Source organism: Moschus berezovskii, chromosome 27 (assembly GCF_049115385.1).
Source record: "Moschus berezovskii isolate FMDL1 chromosome 27, NW_MosBer_1.0, whole genome shotgun sequence".
Lineage (NCBI taxonomy): Eukaryota > Metazoa > Chordata > Mammalia > Artiodactyla > Moschidae > Moschus > Moschus berezovskii.
The window spans coordinates 19,490,506-19,505,209 of NC_142486.1; the positions used below are offsets into that span (position 1 = coordinate 19,490,506).

At 43.9% G+C, this 14,704-nt stretch overlaps 1 pseudogene; it reads right to left on the bottom strand.

Annotated features, from left to right (window-relative positions):
- Nucleotides 1-9,275: 9,275 nt before the first annotated feature.
- LOC148773660 (thyroid receptor-interacting protein 11 pseudogene) lies at nucleotides 9,276-14,134 on the bottom strand (annotated as a pseudogene).
- Between the last annotated feature and the right edge of the window lie 570 nt (nucleotides 14,135-14,704).

The window sequence follows — 14,704 nt, forward strand, 5'->3', positions numbered from 1 at the left end:
ACTCAATTGCTTTTTAATAACTTCTTGTGGCATGAGGCCTGCAATTAGGGTTCTATTGTTTTTTCTTCTTTTTGCTGTACCTCACAGCATACAGGGCTTCCCTTGTGGCTCAGCTGGTAAAGAATCTGCCTGCAATGTGGGAGACCTGGGTTCAATCCCTGGGTTGGGAAGATCCCCTGGAGAAGGGAAAGGCTACCCACCCCAGTATTCTGGCCTGGAGAATCCCATGGACTGTACAGCCCATGGGGTCGAAAAGAGTCAGACACGACTGAGCGACTTTCACTCACTCACTCACTCTCACAGCATACAGGATCTTAGCTCCCTGACCAGGGATCAAACCCATGCTCCCTCCTGTAGAAGCTCAGAGACACAACCACTGGACTGCCAGGGAAGTCCCAAGATTCAACATTGAGAGCTGTTTTAACATCTAGTAAACTTGAGAGGGCCTCAAATGGCTTAACGGCAATTCCCCACTCCCTCTTCTCCCACAGGTAAAGTTCCCCTAGCCATATTATCCTTCTTATCATAGGAACCAGACACAGTGCCTGCTCATTCCCAAGTAGCAGACTTCAGTTCTGCTCAGCCCGCTGAATTATTCGAATAGGCAGGAACCAGGGCTCATCCCCATTCTTTGGTATTACAAAATCTGCCTCCCAAGCCCCGGCTTGTTTGTTCTGTTCCCAAGTGCAACCCCCTGTGTGGCCCTGCATGATATGTGGTGTCTTCCCCTGGGCTGTAGGTAAATACGGCTCGTAAATTGCTGTCGATCCCATCTTTTGGGGTCAAATGTTGAGTGTCAGCCAACCCCATTAACCTAAGGTTGGAGTCTCTCTTTCCCCGATGGATTGAAGAAGTAAAACAATTTGCATCACAAATAGGATGGTCTAACTCAATTGAGGACACCTCGTTAGCTTTAACTATGGGTTCCTTTGCTAGTTAACTGGTTTGCAAGGCAGCAGTTACTGTCTTGGATGTAAGTGCCAGTTGCTGGCCAACTTGGGCTTTAGCTCATGTTCTGGTATCTCAAATGGATTTTGCCATCTCTTTCCACTCTGTGGTCTCATGCTGGCCAACTAGGCAGGAATTACGTTAATTGACTATATCCCAGAGTGAGGTGCCATGGAGTGTGGCTTGTGTCTAGCAGGTGGTCGCTGAGTCTCCTACTTGAGATCAGAAACAACATAAAGTCCTAACTGATGGATGCTAGAGTTCCACAGCACTTTGCTTACTGTGTGTAGCCTGATGACCATCACTGGCTGCTTAGGGCAGTCATAGGGACTCTGTTTGGGAAAGTAGCGCCCCAGTGGGGCGCTTGTGCTTGTAGTCCTGGGGATGAAACTTTGTGTTGTTTGTAGAAAGGAAGGAGGCCACAACGTCAGCAAGATTTAAGAATGACCACTTAATTGACTCCTGAGTCATTGCTGTTCAGGCAAAGGTAGTGACTTTGCCCATCTCTTGTGCTGCAACTTCTCTTGAGATTGTTGTGTGCTCTCCTGACCGCTAAGGGTTTGGAGGTGTACATCCATGGCAGTTCCTGGTTCGAGAACTGATTAAAAAAAACAAAAGTTGGGGGAAAGGGGCATTGATACTCAACTGCTTTCTCAGTGCAAAACCCCCAATCAACACCTGTGAGTTTTGCTTCCCATTGTTACTTACCAGCACACCAAAGGACTGATCTTGTCATCTAGGGCTTGAGGTCCCCACCCAACCCATAGACAAAATGATCTTACTGGATGTGGATTCTAACACTGTGGAGATGGGCTGGCAGTCTCTGGAGGAAGGGAATAGTCTTCTATGGGGCCTGCCATCCAGCTTTCTTTCCCCATAACCACCCAGAAGCTCTGCACCACTTGTGATTGGACAGAGACAAAAACCTGTGATGTTAGATGGTTAGAAATCAAAAATGTCCCGAGACACTGTGTTCCTGGGGTTTGGGGGAACAGTGCACATGGGGAACAGGTAGGGCTGCAGCAGAAGATGGTTTTGATCAACCACCAGTGTGGCACAAAATCCACATCATCAGGGTTATGAGCAAAAACATTCGTGGTGGCCCTGTGTCACCATGAAGGGATTAATTCAAACCTGACTTAAGTCCAGGTTGCTAAACTCTATAACCACTGTCATGAGAGAGGCCCTAATCCTGAAAATACTGATCTGAGAGATTCTCTGTAGGAAAATAATAATAATAAATGTAAGCAGGGTTAAAAAAAAAACCCTACCCCGGGAACTTCCCTGGTGATCCAGTGGTTAGGACTCTCCCCTCCAGCATGGCTTCAATCCCTGGTTGGGAAACAGGTTCTGCATGCTATGGGGTGTGGCCAAATTTTTTTCAAAAAAGACCCTCCCTCCTCAAGTATGCTGCTGCTGCTACTGCTGCTAAGTCGCCTCAGTTGTGTCCAACTCTGTGCAACCCCATAGACGGCAGCCCACCAGACTCCCCCGTCCCTGGGATTCTCCAGGCAAGAACACTGGAGTGGGTTGCCATTTCCTTCTCCAATGTATGAAAGTGAAGAGTGAAAGTGAAGTCACTTAGTCGTGTCCGACTCTTAGCGACCCCATGGACGGCAGCCCACCAGGCTCCTCCGTCCATGGGATTTTCCAGGCAAGAGTACTGGAGTGGCTTGCCATTGCCTTCTCCTAATTATATCCAGTGACAAAAAAGAATGAGTGAAAGAAACCTAGATACAGGGGGAGATACCAAAAGATTCAATTAAACAAAAATTCACCATTTGACCCCAATGGAAAACCAAAATTTACTAAAAATACCTTTTATGGCAAAAACATAAAGGGAGCTGATTGGCTTTTGTGCCTCTGCAACATGGGTTTGGGACTAACTTTAACATCTGCCAAAATGCAACAGTTGGCAAACGTTCATGGACTTTATACTAAAGCATCAAATTACAGTTATATCTAGTGTAATATAACTAGAAAGCATGGTTTCTAGTTCCTGTTAATGCTTTGACATCTGAGTCCTTGCTCCTCTTGGAGGAACTGCCCTGCCAGGGTTAGCTAATCCCTAGAGATAGCAAACAACTCACCTGTGAGTGTACCTTTCACATGTAAACTGGCCAACCAGAGCCCACACTCACAACCACCTGCTCTATGGGGCTCTTACAATCTGGACCACTATCCCTCTGCTCTAATTACCCCAGAGACAGGCACCAGATAGTTAGGGACACCACTGTGCCCCAGAGCCCACTGAGATTATTCAAATTAGCCAATCCTAAACCTGCTTGCCTTGCCTTACCTGCTCCTTCCCATAGAAACCATGAAAAAGACTCTTGCCCCTGTCTGCTCCTTGCTCCCTCTGCCTCCTGATGGACCCTTGTACTTCCCCAAGTGGCCCTCCATGGTGAGCTGGGCCTCCTTTTCTCAGGATCTGTAGGCATAAAAAGCTTCCTTCATTTCTATATCTCTGTGTCTTACCATACCTGATTAAAATGAATCTCAGATACCCTTAAAACACCTGCTGCTGCTAAGTCACTTCAGTTGTGTCTGACTCTTTGCAACACTATGGACAGAGTGGGTTGCCATACCCTCCTCCAGGGTATCTTCCTAACCCAGGGATCGAACCAGCATCACTTATGTCTCCTGCATTGGCAGGTAGGTTCCTTACCACTAGCGCCACCTGGGAAGCCCTAAAACACCTAAATTTAAATATGCTATATATTTTGCTAATTATAGATTTGGCTCCTACGTTTCATTCAATACCGATTTCAACATCCTTTCAGCCAGTTTGCCTTCATCTCCAAAGAAGCACAGTACCTTTTCACCTTGCTACCCACAGGGTCCCGAAACAGCTCTGCTATCATACACCATCTTTGCAGACAGGCTTAACTGCACCCACCTTTCTCCAGGAGTACAGGTGTGACATTACCTGTATTTTATTTAATTAGTTTTTAATTGCAGTATAATTGCTTTACAATATTATGTTAGTTTCTACTGCGCAGCAAAATGAACCAGCCATCCATATGCATATATCTCTTCCCTTTAGGATTTCCCTCCCATTCAGGTCCCCACAGTACCTTAAGTATGTCCCCATCAGTTGTCTATTTTATACATAGTATCAATAGTGTGGGCTTCTTAGGTGGCACTCGTGGTTAAAAAAAAAACAACCCACCTGCCAATGTCTGCATTGAGACATAAGAGAATCGGGTTCAGTCCTTGAATCTGGAAGATCCCCTGGAGCATAAAATGGCAACTCACTCAGGTATTCTTGCCTGGAGAATTCTATGGACAGAGGAGCCTGGTGGGCTACAGTCCATAGGGTCGCAACACACATGCATCTCAATAATGTATATGTGAGGGATGACATTACCTTTATGACATCCTCCTTTGCACACATTTGGTTGACACATTTGTTAAGGATACACGAGTCAAACATCTTTTAGGCCATTTTGGATTCTTGGGAAAACATATCCCTGGTTTACAAATTTTACTTGAGCCCGTTTATGCTGGTACTTTTAAATGAGCCCACCTTGAGTGGAGACCCCCTCCAAAAACAGGCTCTAGAACTTAAAATCGACAGGCACTCCCCTTAGCGCCCTCAGAGACTCCTTCAGTGAAGAGGCTTTAGCAACTTCCCCTCCTGCCTCTGGAGCCTCTGGACTGCCCATGTTGTCTATAAGTCATCCTTGGGCTTCTGAGGCAAGAAATTGCCCTCTTTGGTCCTGTGTCACATCCCATCAGAGCAGGAATTGCTGGCCACACATTGGAAACTCTGTCTCTCCCAGACTCTGAGTTTCCATACCCAGCTGCCCATTATTCCTCGACATAGGAGCAAAGGTATGGGTCCCCAAGCTCAGCATGGGTAGCAAGGCCTCCTTGCTACAGGATGGAGCCAAACCTGGGCCGCCTGGCACTTCTTACTCGTAGGTGGGCGTGGCCTCCAGTCATCAGTCCACTGCCAGATGCCATGGAGCTGGAAGACGTCACCTCTCCCTCAGCCCTTTGGGATTAATTGAGTGAATATCAGTGAGTTCAGACACTTGATGTTGTAGAGGACCCTCTCTTCCTCTTGGCCAAGCACCAGCGTCACTGCCTAGGAAAGGGCTTTACCTACTACCTAAAAGTTTCATCGTCAGCAAGGTTTAAACTGATGTCAAGGTCCCCAGTGGTCCAGCAGTTAAGACTTCATTTTCTAATGCAGGGAGTATGGGGTCAATCCTTGGCTGGGAAACTAAGATCCCACATGACTCACGGCCAAAAAACCAAAACATGAAACAGAAGTGATATTCCAACAAATTCAATAAAACTTTTAAAAATAGTCCACATCAAAAAAGATCTTTAAAAAGTAAATAAATTGATGCCAAGGTATCAAACAGTCAATTGTGGTATAAAGCCGTGAAATCAAGCGTTAAGTGTTTTGCCTTGATATCTGATCAAATCAGAGGGCTTCAAATGACCTGACTTCAAACTCCCCTCCCTTTCTGCTCCCACAGGTAAGGTCTCCTTAGCCAAGCCACTCTCCTTATCACAGGGACCAGGCAAAGTATACCCCCAAGAGCAGTCTCCAGTTCCCTGCCAGTCTCTGAAGTCATTCAAACAACCCTCCAGAGGGGGAATTAAAGATACCTCCAATCTCTTGTTCCTCCAAAGTCCTCCCTCTAAAGCTCCTGCTTCTTCACTCTTTTCCCAAGTGCAGCCTCTGTGGCCCTACATGGTGTCGACCCGTCCTTCCCTGGGCTATGAGTATATGTGACGAAAAAACTGCTGGAGGGCTTATCTGTTCAGTGTTGGGCCCTCCCCATAACTCTAGAGTGGGAATGCCCTTCCCCACAATGGGTGGAAAGGAAGCAAATGAGACACTTCTTTGATCTGCACTCTTTGGGACGCATTATCCTGCTATGATCAAGCTTGTGGGCTTGAAGTTATTCGGGTAATAATCTGTCTGGGTTTGCAAGAAGTCACATATAGCTGGAGGGTGGCCTGTGAGTGGTTGAGGAGTAGGAAGTAAGGTTGCTTTGGTTACTTTGTTAAAGTTTGGCTCCAGGCAGTGGGAAACCCTAAGGTAATTTAAAGCTGGGAAGTATCATCAGATCTTTATGTTAGAAAGTTCAGCTTTACCGATGTCTGCAAAATGGACTCAAGGAAACCCAGGAGTGGCACCAGCAAGACCAGTGAGGAGCCTACTGTACTAGTTCATGGAAGGGACAGGAAAGGAAAGAATTGAGGGCTTTTTGGTAATTGATTGGATATGGAGCAGGGGAGAAAAAAAGATCAATCATGACTCTGATGCCTCTTGCTTGGGTGAGAAGATGGACATGGGTTTTAGGAGATGATAAAAGGAACGGAGGAGGATTCTGAAGGAAGATCCAGAGTTCCCTTTTGGACACATTGATTTTGAGAAGCCCATGGACAACCTGACAGAGGTGTCCAGCAGACAATCAGATAATTCAGTGTGGAGTCAGGAGAAGGGGAGGTAAAATATAGGCATCCAGAAGTCATCATCAGCGTCCAGGTGAAAGTAGAGGGGATGAGCTTGCCCTGAGACCACAGGGAGAGTGAGAAGGTGCAGTTAGCTGACGGTGGTACCTTAGAGAACATATCCATCAAGAAGTGGTCCAAAGAACCTGCTGCAGAGCAAGGGAACTCTGCTCAATGTTAGGTGGCAGCCTGGATGGGAGGAGAGTTTGCGGGAGACTGAATACATGTATATGTGTGGCTGAGTCCCTTTGCTCTTCACCTGAAACTATAACATTGTTAATCAGCTATACCCCAATACAATATAAAAAGTTAAAAAAAAAAGTGATCCAAAGAAGTCACAGAGGAAGCAGAGAAAGAAGAGTCTGATGCTAGGAAAGGAAGTCAAGGAGAGTAGCATCTCCAAAAGAAAGAAGGTGGAGAGAAATTTTAAGAATGAAGATGGGGCTAACAATTACCAGATTACTACCAAGAGTTTAGGGAAATAAGAAGACTACTTTCTAATGCATTAGAAAATACCTGGGACACTGAGGCAAGATTTTGTGGTGCTTTCAAAAAGAAGTCCGTGAGGACTTCCACGGTAGCAGAGTGAATAAGGACCCACCCGCCAATGCAAGGGTCGCAGGTTCGATCCCCGGTCTGGGAAGATGCTGCATGCTGCAGAGCAACTAAACCCGTGCACCACAACTACTGAAACCCGCGTGTCCTAGAGCCCGTGCTCTGCAACAAGAGAAGCCCCCACAGTGAGAAGCTGGAGCCCCGCCACTGGAGAGTAGCCCCGCTGTCCACAACTAGAGAAAGCCCGCACAGCAACAGAGACCCAGCGCAGCCACAGATAAAATAATTTTTTAAAAAGCCAGTGAGAAATGAGATGGTGGGGAGGAGTGAAGAGTTTTTTTCAGAACCTTTGTTGCGAAAGGTAGAGAGAGAAGGTGGTAGCTGAAAGAGCAGAAAGGTAAGGATTGCTTGCTGGAGTGACTGGGACGGGCTCTGAAGCTTAGGGGAAAGAGACAGGCACAAGATAAGGCCGGAAGGAAAATCAGTGGAATGAAGTCTTTGAAAAAGTCTGAGTGGATCGTTTCCAGGGCACAAGGGAGCAATTAGACTTTAACTGCAAAGCTGGATCCCTTGTCCTCTACAACAGAGGGGAAAAGTAGAAGTGGAAGAGAGTGAGTAGAAGGTTAAATATAGGAACGGGGTGTGGGAAATTGGGAGTTCCTGACTGCTGGCCTCTAGTGTCTGCAAGAGGGCGTAAGGCATACTTCAGGAAAGTGATGACAGTTTGGAGCGGTTCTTAAGGAAATGGGCAGGAGAGTTGGTCATGGCCATGATCGTTTTGGGGATACAAACTGCTTAAATGCTGATTAATAGGAACTAGAATTAGGGTACATCTACAGCACACTAACTGCTGCTTTTTAAAAAGGGTAAGAGGGAATTCATTCACACCTGGAAAGATCTCTAAGGTGTCAGTTCAGTTCAGTTCAGTCGCTCAGTCGTGTCCGACTCTTTGCGACCCCATGAATCACAGCACGCCAGGCCTCCCTGTCCATCACCAACTCCCGGAGTTCACTCAAACTCATGTCCATAGTGTTTGTTTGTTTGTTTTTTTAAAAAAAAAACAAGTCAGAGAATATACACAAATATGCAAATATTTCTAAAAAGCCTGAGAGAACACAGTTTACTAATAGAGTGGTTTTCCAGGCAATGAAGGGCTTTCCAGGTGGCGCTAATGGTGAAGAACCCACCTGCTAATACAGGAGACATAAGGGATGCAGGTTTGATCCCTAAGCCAGGAAGATCCTCTGGAGGGGGGGCAAGGCAACCCACTCCAGTAGTCTTGTGTAGAGAATCCCATGGACAGAGGAGCCTGGCGGGCTGCAGTCCATAGGGCTGCACGGAGTCGACATGACTGAAGTGACTTAGCACAATAGCACCAGGCAATGAAAAGAGGAGTGGGACTTAGCCAGGAAAAGTAACCTTTCATTCTTACAAATTTTATGCATCTTGTACTTTTGGGATGTCCACCTTTTTTCTTATACAAAGACTGTGCACTTGTGTATTCTATCATTATGAACACTGTGTGTGTGTGTGTGTGTGTGTGTGCTCAGTCATGTCTGACTCTTTGCAACCCCATGGACTATAGTCTGCCAGGTTCCTCTGTCCGTAGGATTTCCCAGGCAAGAATACTGGAGTGGGTTGCCATGCCCTCTTCCAGGGTATCTCCCTGAATCAGGGATTGAAACTGTGCCTCTTTGAGTTTCCTGCATTAGCAGGCAGGTTCTTTACCACTAGCGCCACATGGGAAGTCCCATTTTGAATGTTAACAAAAGGTAATATTTTAATTTCCCAGAGTCTACATAAGTACCTGCTTCTTATAAAAAAGTGAAAGCATAAAAAACACTATTTGAAGCATCCCTTGGCCACAGCCTTCAATCCCACCCATGCCCTTTCTCATAAAAAGTAACTACTGTTTGAAGTCTCATAAAAAGTAACTATCTTTGAAGTCTTTAAAATATACACTTTTTAGAAAAAAGTATTGATATTTTTATTAAGCAAAGTAACTCTGAAAAGTCATGCTCTGGTAAGGCACACAAACACGGTGACTTTGGTTTTTTAAAGTGGCTTAGTTTCTCATCTCTGAAGAATCATCCGTGGCTTTGAAAGGTCTTTCAACACATCTCCAGCCCTCTTGCCAGGTGACAGCACCAAAGGTGGGTACATAGGCAAAACATCAGTAACAGCATTTAAAAGAAGATGCCCAGACTCAGCGCTTTCAGGTCTGGGTGGGTTAGTCACAGAGATAGCTGTGAACATTGATTCACATCTGGTTTGGGGGGTGTGGATTCTGAGATTCAAGTTTTAAGACTTGGTGTTACATTTTTAGGTAGTTTTATCTTTCCTGATGAACCCAAAGTCTTTGGTTTGGGTGGCAGACGAGTGAGATGAGATTCTGTTTCTAGAAATTTAACAGAGTTCCAAGAAAGAATTCTTCATCCTCGATTGCTGATTTGGTCTCAGAGGTGTGTTGGGGACACTTTGTGATCCAAACCAGCCAGTCATCCATAGGGTACCACTGCCTTGCTCTTCATTCAAAATCACATCAATTTCTTCCTTTGTGACACCCAGAGTGTTACCCATTATCTGCAACACTTCGTGACATTGTTGTTTTTGGTGTTTGAAAATACCCTATGAAGAGGTTCCTCATGAGGCTCTTGTCAACTTCTTCTGCGTTACTTAGTAAGTTCATCAACTTCTGTACCTCGTCTAGCACTTCCTGTTGGACATCATTTTGTTTTTTTCAGATCTTTCATTTGTTCTTCCTTTAAATTCCAGGCAGCATTCACTTTCTCCTGATGTCCTTGTGCCCATGTTAATTTTCCTTCGAGGTTTATCCACCTTTGCCATCCATTCTGCGGCTACTGCCTTCAGGTTATCTAGTGCTTGGGCATCCTCCTTTACTTGTTCTCAGGACAGAGAAAGCTGTCTCAAAGCGTCATCTCTCTGCGTTGGGGTGATATTCACTTGTTCCTTCAACGACTCTGTCTGCAAACTGGCTTGTTGATTTGCACTTTCCATTGCATTGGAAGACAGAAGGAACTTTTCCTCCAATGCGGTGACTTTCATTCTTAGTTTAGCCGCTCTGTCTTCTGCAGCCAAAGCCTCGCAGTTATGAGACGCTTCTGCTTCTACAGCCTATTATGCACTCTCTCCTGCTCCTGCTTTAAGCGTAGATCTTTGCTGTGTAAATGTTGAACCTCTGTCTGGAGGGCATGGTTTTCCATTTGTTTCTGTTTAAGTACCAGTATGGCTTCAATTCCCTCCTGTCGAATCGTGTCTTTTCTTGCATCGATGTCACTAAATTTAAAAAATGACTTATTTCCATTTTGCCTCATTCTTTTTAACGGATGTTCAAAAGCAAGTGCCTTCTCCTCCATTGTAAAATATTCCAGTTCTTTCTCTCTCCACATCGTAGACAGCTGCGTATTTGTCTCTTGCAGTGCTGGATTTTCTACTTCCTTTTCCCTAGATGTTTCTACTATTTTTTCCTTTTCCTCTTCTAGTTGACACAGCTCTGATTCAACACTGACTGCTGTCTCCTTCAGGTTGATTACTGCCTGCTTCAAAAGTTCGTTTTCACTCACTTTATTAGTGAAATTTTCACTCAGAGTAATTCATCACTTTTTGCTTGGATTAAAAGCTCCTTTTCCTTAAGTTTTGTAAGTCATCTTCCTTCTCCGTAGCTGCTTCATTTCTGAATCCACTTGTTCATGTAGCTTTCTTTCCAGTTCTGAACCATCTGCGATGAAATTGGACAATCTCTGATTATCTTCCTGGAGGGTTCTAATGGTTGCATCTTTTTCCTCCATTAATTTTCTTAACTCTCCTATCTCCTCTTTGAGCATTTTGGAAGAGTAACTCAATTCATCAGGTTTAACTGCCTTAAGAAAGTCTTCCGACTTGGAGCTAAGTGGTTCTTCAGAAGGCTGTGGTAAAATCAGGTCAGACACTGCAAAGAGAAAGCCTTTGGCACAGCAAAGCTGCTCTAGGTTGAGATTAATTTGTGCTACCTGCTGCTCCAAGTGTTTGAGTTGGATTTTATTCCTTTTGTTATTTTGATCAGGTCAGTACTGTTCATCTGTAGTTTAGAATTATTAACCTTGTCAACTGAAACCAGCGCCTGAAAGTTTTGAAGTTCTTTCTGAAGACTGGTTAACCCACGCTGCATATTCTGTACCATGGCCATCACGTGCTCTTTTAGCATCTTAACCTGCTGTCTCAATGTATCACGTTCCCATAGAAGCTCCTCAAATGGATCCATATGAACGTCTCTCAACTACCACCACTGCTGGACGTTTGCACTGTTGTCAGTAAAGTCTGACATTTCTGAGTCAAAGCATCAATTTCAACATCTTTTTTTGAACCATGTGGGATGAATTCTGGATCATTTCTCTAAACATATCCTGAAACCACTCTTTTCAAATCTGGTGAGAGTTCTGTGGTGGCATCTTTGAGTTTCACGAGGTCAGCTTCTTTGGCAACAATTATATCTATCATTCTGAAATTTTCTCTTGTAAGATGACTATTTTCCCTAGTCTTCTCTTCTAAAACAGCTAACATTTGTTCTCTTTCCAAAGCATATGTTAGCAATTGATAAATCTCTTCATTACCTTGGCCACTGGAAGAAGCTGAAGATACTTTCATTCTCCAGATCTTTTTGCCGGATGAACTGAGTTATCTTACCATTCTCACCATGGGACAGCTGATCAATCTGTTCAGTTAAAGAGTATTCTTTTCAGTTAGAAGTTTAATCTCCAAGTTTTGTTATTTCTTGTAATAATCTTTCAGTTTCGGCTTGAGATCAGTCATGCTTTTCACTTCTGTTTTCTATGTGAAGATTCTGAACTTCAGTTACCTAAAAAATGTCACAGTGTTCTACTGGCATGTACTGGGATTCTTCAGGAAACTGGGTTTTGATTTGTTCTGTTGCATTTTGCAAATTCCCAATTTCCTCCCCTTGGGCCGAAAAGAGCTGATTGTGTTTAATGTTCATTTGCTCATGTTGGTATCTGAGATCTTTCTATTTCTTTGGATGAGATCTAATTTCAAGATTACCTTCAACTGTGCTCCATGGAGAGTCCTCAGATTCTATTTCTGGAACAGTTTTAGGGTTAATCATTGTTGCGGTTTGACTGTGTTCTTCCCTCGGTCGTTCCAGTTCTTCTTTCAGATGATTATTTTCTTCTCTCATGGATGCAAGACTTTTGACTTTTTCTACTATGGTGTACTGTAAATTTTCCATTTTTCTTAAGGCTTGAGTATACTCCTGAAGCTGTGAACCTCCTTGAAGTTTTTCAATAAAAATGTCTTTCTCCCTTATGTTGTTTCAACTGCTTCTGCTCTTCTAAACTAGATGACAAAATTTCTTTGGTTTCTTTGTGGTCAACAATCATCTGCTTAACAGTATTTCTCTTGACCGAGTTTAACCAAACCCTCACACTCCAGCTATTAGGCAGAGCTGTCTGGGTTCTCTGTTCTTGACGGTTCTTTAATAGCTTGCTCAGACTTCCTCCTTTCTTCCAACAGCCTCTGTTCCACCTGACACAATTCTGCTTCTAACTGTCCTTTTTGCATTTTTTAATGAATTAACTTTCCTTTTTGCCCATCCAACTCTTTAGTAATGTTCATTTTATCATCTTCAAGTTGATGAACACTCTTTTTTCACATTCCGTATCTCGTTTTAGTTTACTGATGATGCTGTCTCCATTTTATTTGATTGCTGATCTTTCATCAAAACCACACACATTGTCGTTTTTTGTTTCTGCCTGTCCAGCTCTCCTGACTCAGGGATCAGTAATTTCTTTTCAGCAGTGCTCTCATTGAGTTTTCCTTCTTTGATTTCCAAGTCATATCTTAAATGATGTACTTCTGAATCCAAGTTAACGTGTCCTATAGTTGAGCTTTTAATGCATTCATATTCATTGCTCAATCTGACAAGTGTTAGTTGAAGTTGTTCCTTTTCTCTATTTAATAATGAATTTTCTTTTTCTAAAACTTGGGCTCGTTTTTGAAGCTTCAGGTTCTCGTCAATGAGATTTTTATTCTGCTTCAAGCTACTTGATCCCATCATTTCATTTTCAGCATCAGACTGTTGTCTGGATGCTTCTTCCAGGGATGTTCTCTGTGGAAGAACTTTTTCCTTTTCTGTCACAGCATCACTATGCTTCTTAGTAGAAGGCGTCAACTCACCTTTTTTAAATCTTTCATTCGTTTCATTTATCTGGTCTTGTTCTCTAACTAAAGCATCCATTTCCTTTTCTACAGAAGATAATTTTTTTTTAAGGTATTTTACTCTAATCTCAAGTCCTTTGATTTTCTTGGTAGATGCTACTTTTTCAGTGGCTAGGACTTGAATAGCTTTCTGCATATCATGAATCGTCTCCTCGTAGTCCTTTAATTGTTTTCGATGCCTGCCACTTATTTCTGCCAGTTTCTGCTGATGAATTTCCTGCAGTACTGCCATTTCAAGTTGATGGTCATCAATTTCCTTATTTCGATTCTGTTCAAGTTCCTTGATAGTATTTTGCAGTTTATAGATTTCCTTTAGATTAAAACTATCTGCTCCATGGGCTGTAGAAGTTTGAGCAAAATGTCTCCAATGGCTGACATCAGCCTCAAGTCTTAAAACTTCATTTGACAATCTATTTATTTCTTGTTGTGACCAAATTAGATCAGCAAAGTCCATATCATCATTCTGGAAAGCTAAAGCATGCCGATAGACATCATAACCCAGTGAAGAGGGTGCAGGAGTTGAGGGCTGAAGATTTACTGAGCGGGTGACTGACTGCAGTTTTAGCAACTGATCCTTCATTGCTACCTGTCTTGCTGTCAGAAGTTTGATTTCCATGTCTTTCTGCTGTAACTGATGTCTGTAGCTAGTAGTTTGCTGCTTCAGCTGAAGCTCTGAGGCTTCATACTTCTCTTCCAGATCGCTACAAAGAATTTGAAGCCTCTTAATCTCTGATTTTAAGACTGATTGAAAGTCGACAACCTCCTCTTTTGCAGAGTCAGGGAGTTCTTCCACCTTTTCAGCTCCCTTCCTCAGCACATCTTTTGTGAAACTAGAAACCAAGTCTGTTAAAGAGGCCATAGTACCACCCACTTGCCCCAGGGACTGGCCTAAGCTGGAGCCAAGGCCACCAAACCAGGACATTGTCACAGGTCGTAGAACTGACCTCATCAGTCCTGCGAAAAGGATCCAGCGGAGTCGGACAAACTCACTGCTGACCAGCTCGAGGTTAAGAAAAAAATGAGGAGTTTCTAGGCAACGTGGGCTGCGAAGGCCCCTCTATAGAACCCTCGGAGCCCCAGGAGTGGCCTGTGACCTGACAAAGAACTTGTCTCCTGTGACGTGTCCCCGCTCGGGCGTCTGCTCATCCTCAGGACTTCCCAGCGCTAGGGGTGGGCAGTTCTCTTGCTTGCGTGATTTTCCCAGGGCCGGTAACACCCCGGTCCCCTGGACTAGCCCCATCATCGCAGCTCTGACGGCGCCATCGGTGAGCGCATGTTCATAGAAAGCACACCTCGTCTCTTTCTCTTTTTCTCTTCTTTATGATATGGAGTGACATTCAAGGTAGATTTAAATCAATAAAAGAGAAGCGGTACTACAGTAATAGTATTCAAATGGGAATAAAATATATTTAATTGCCTCTGACTTTTTTACTAAGTGGCATCTCACATACACAGAGTCCTGCAGCTTGTCTCACGCAACTATTTTTTTTTC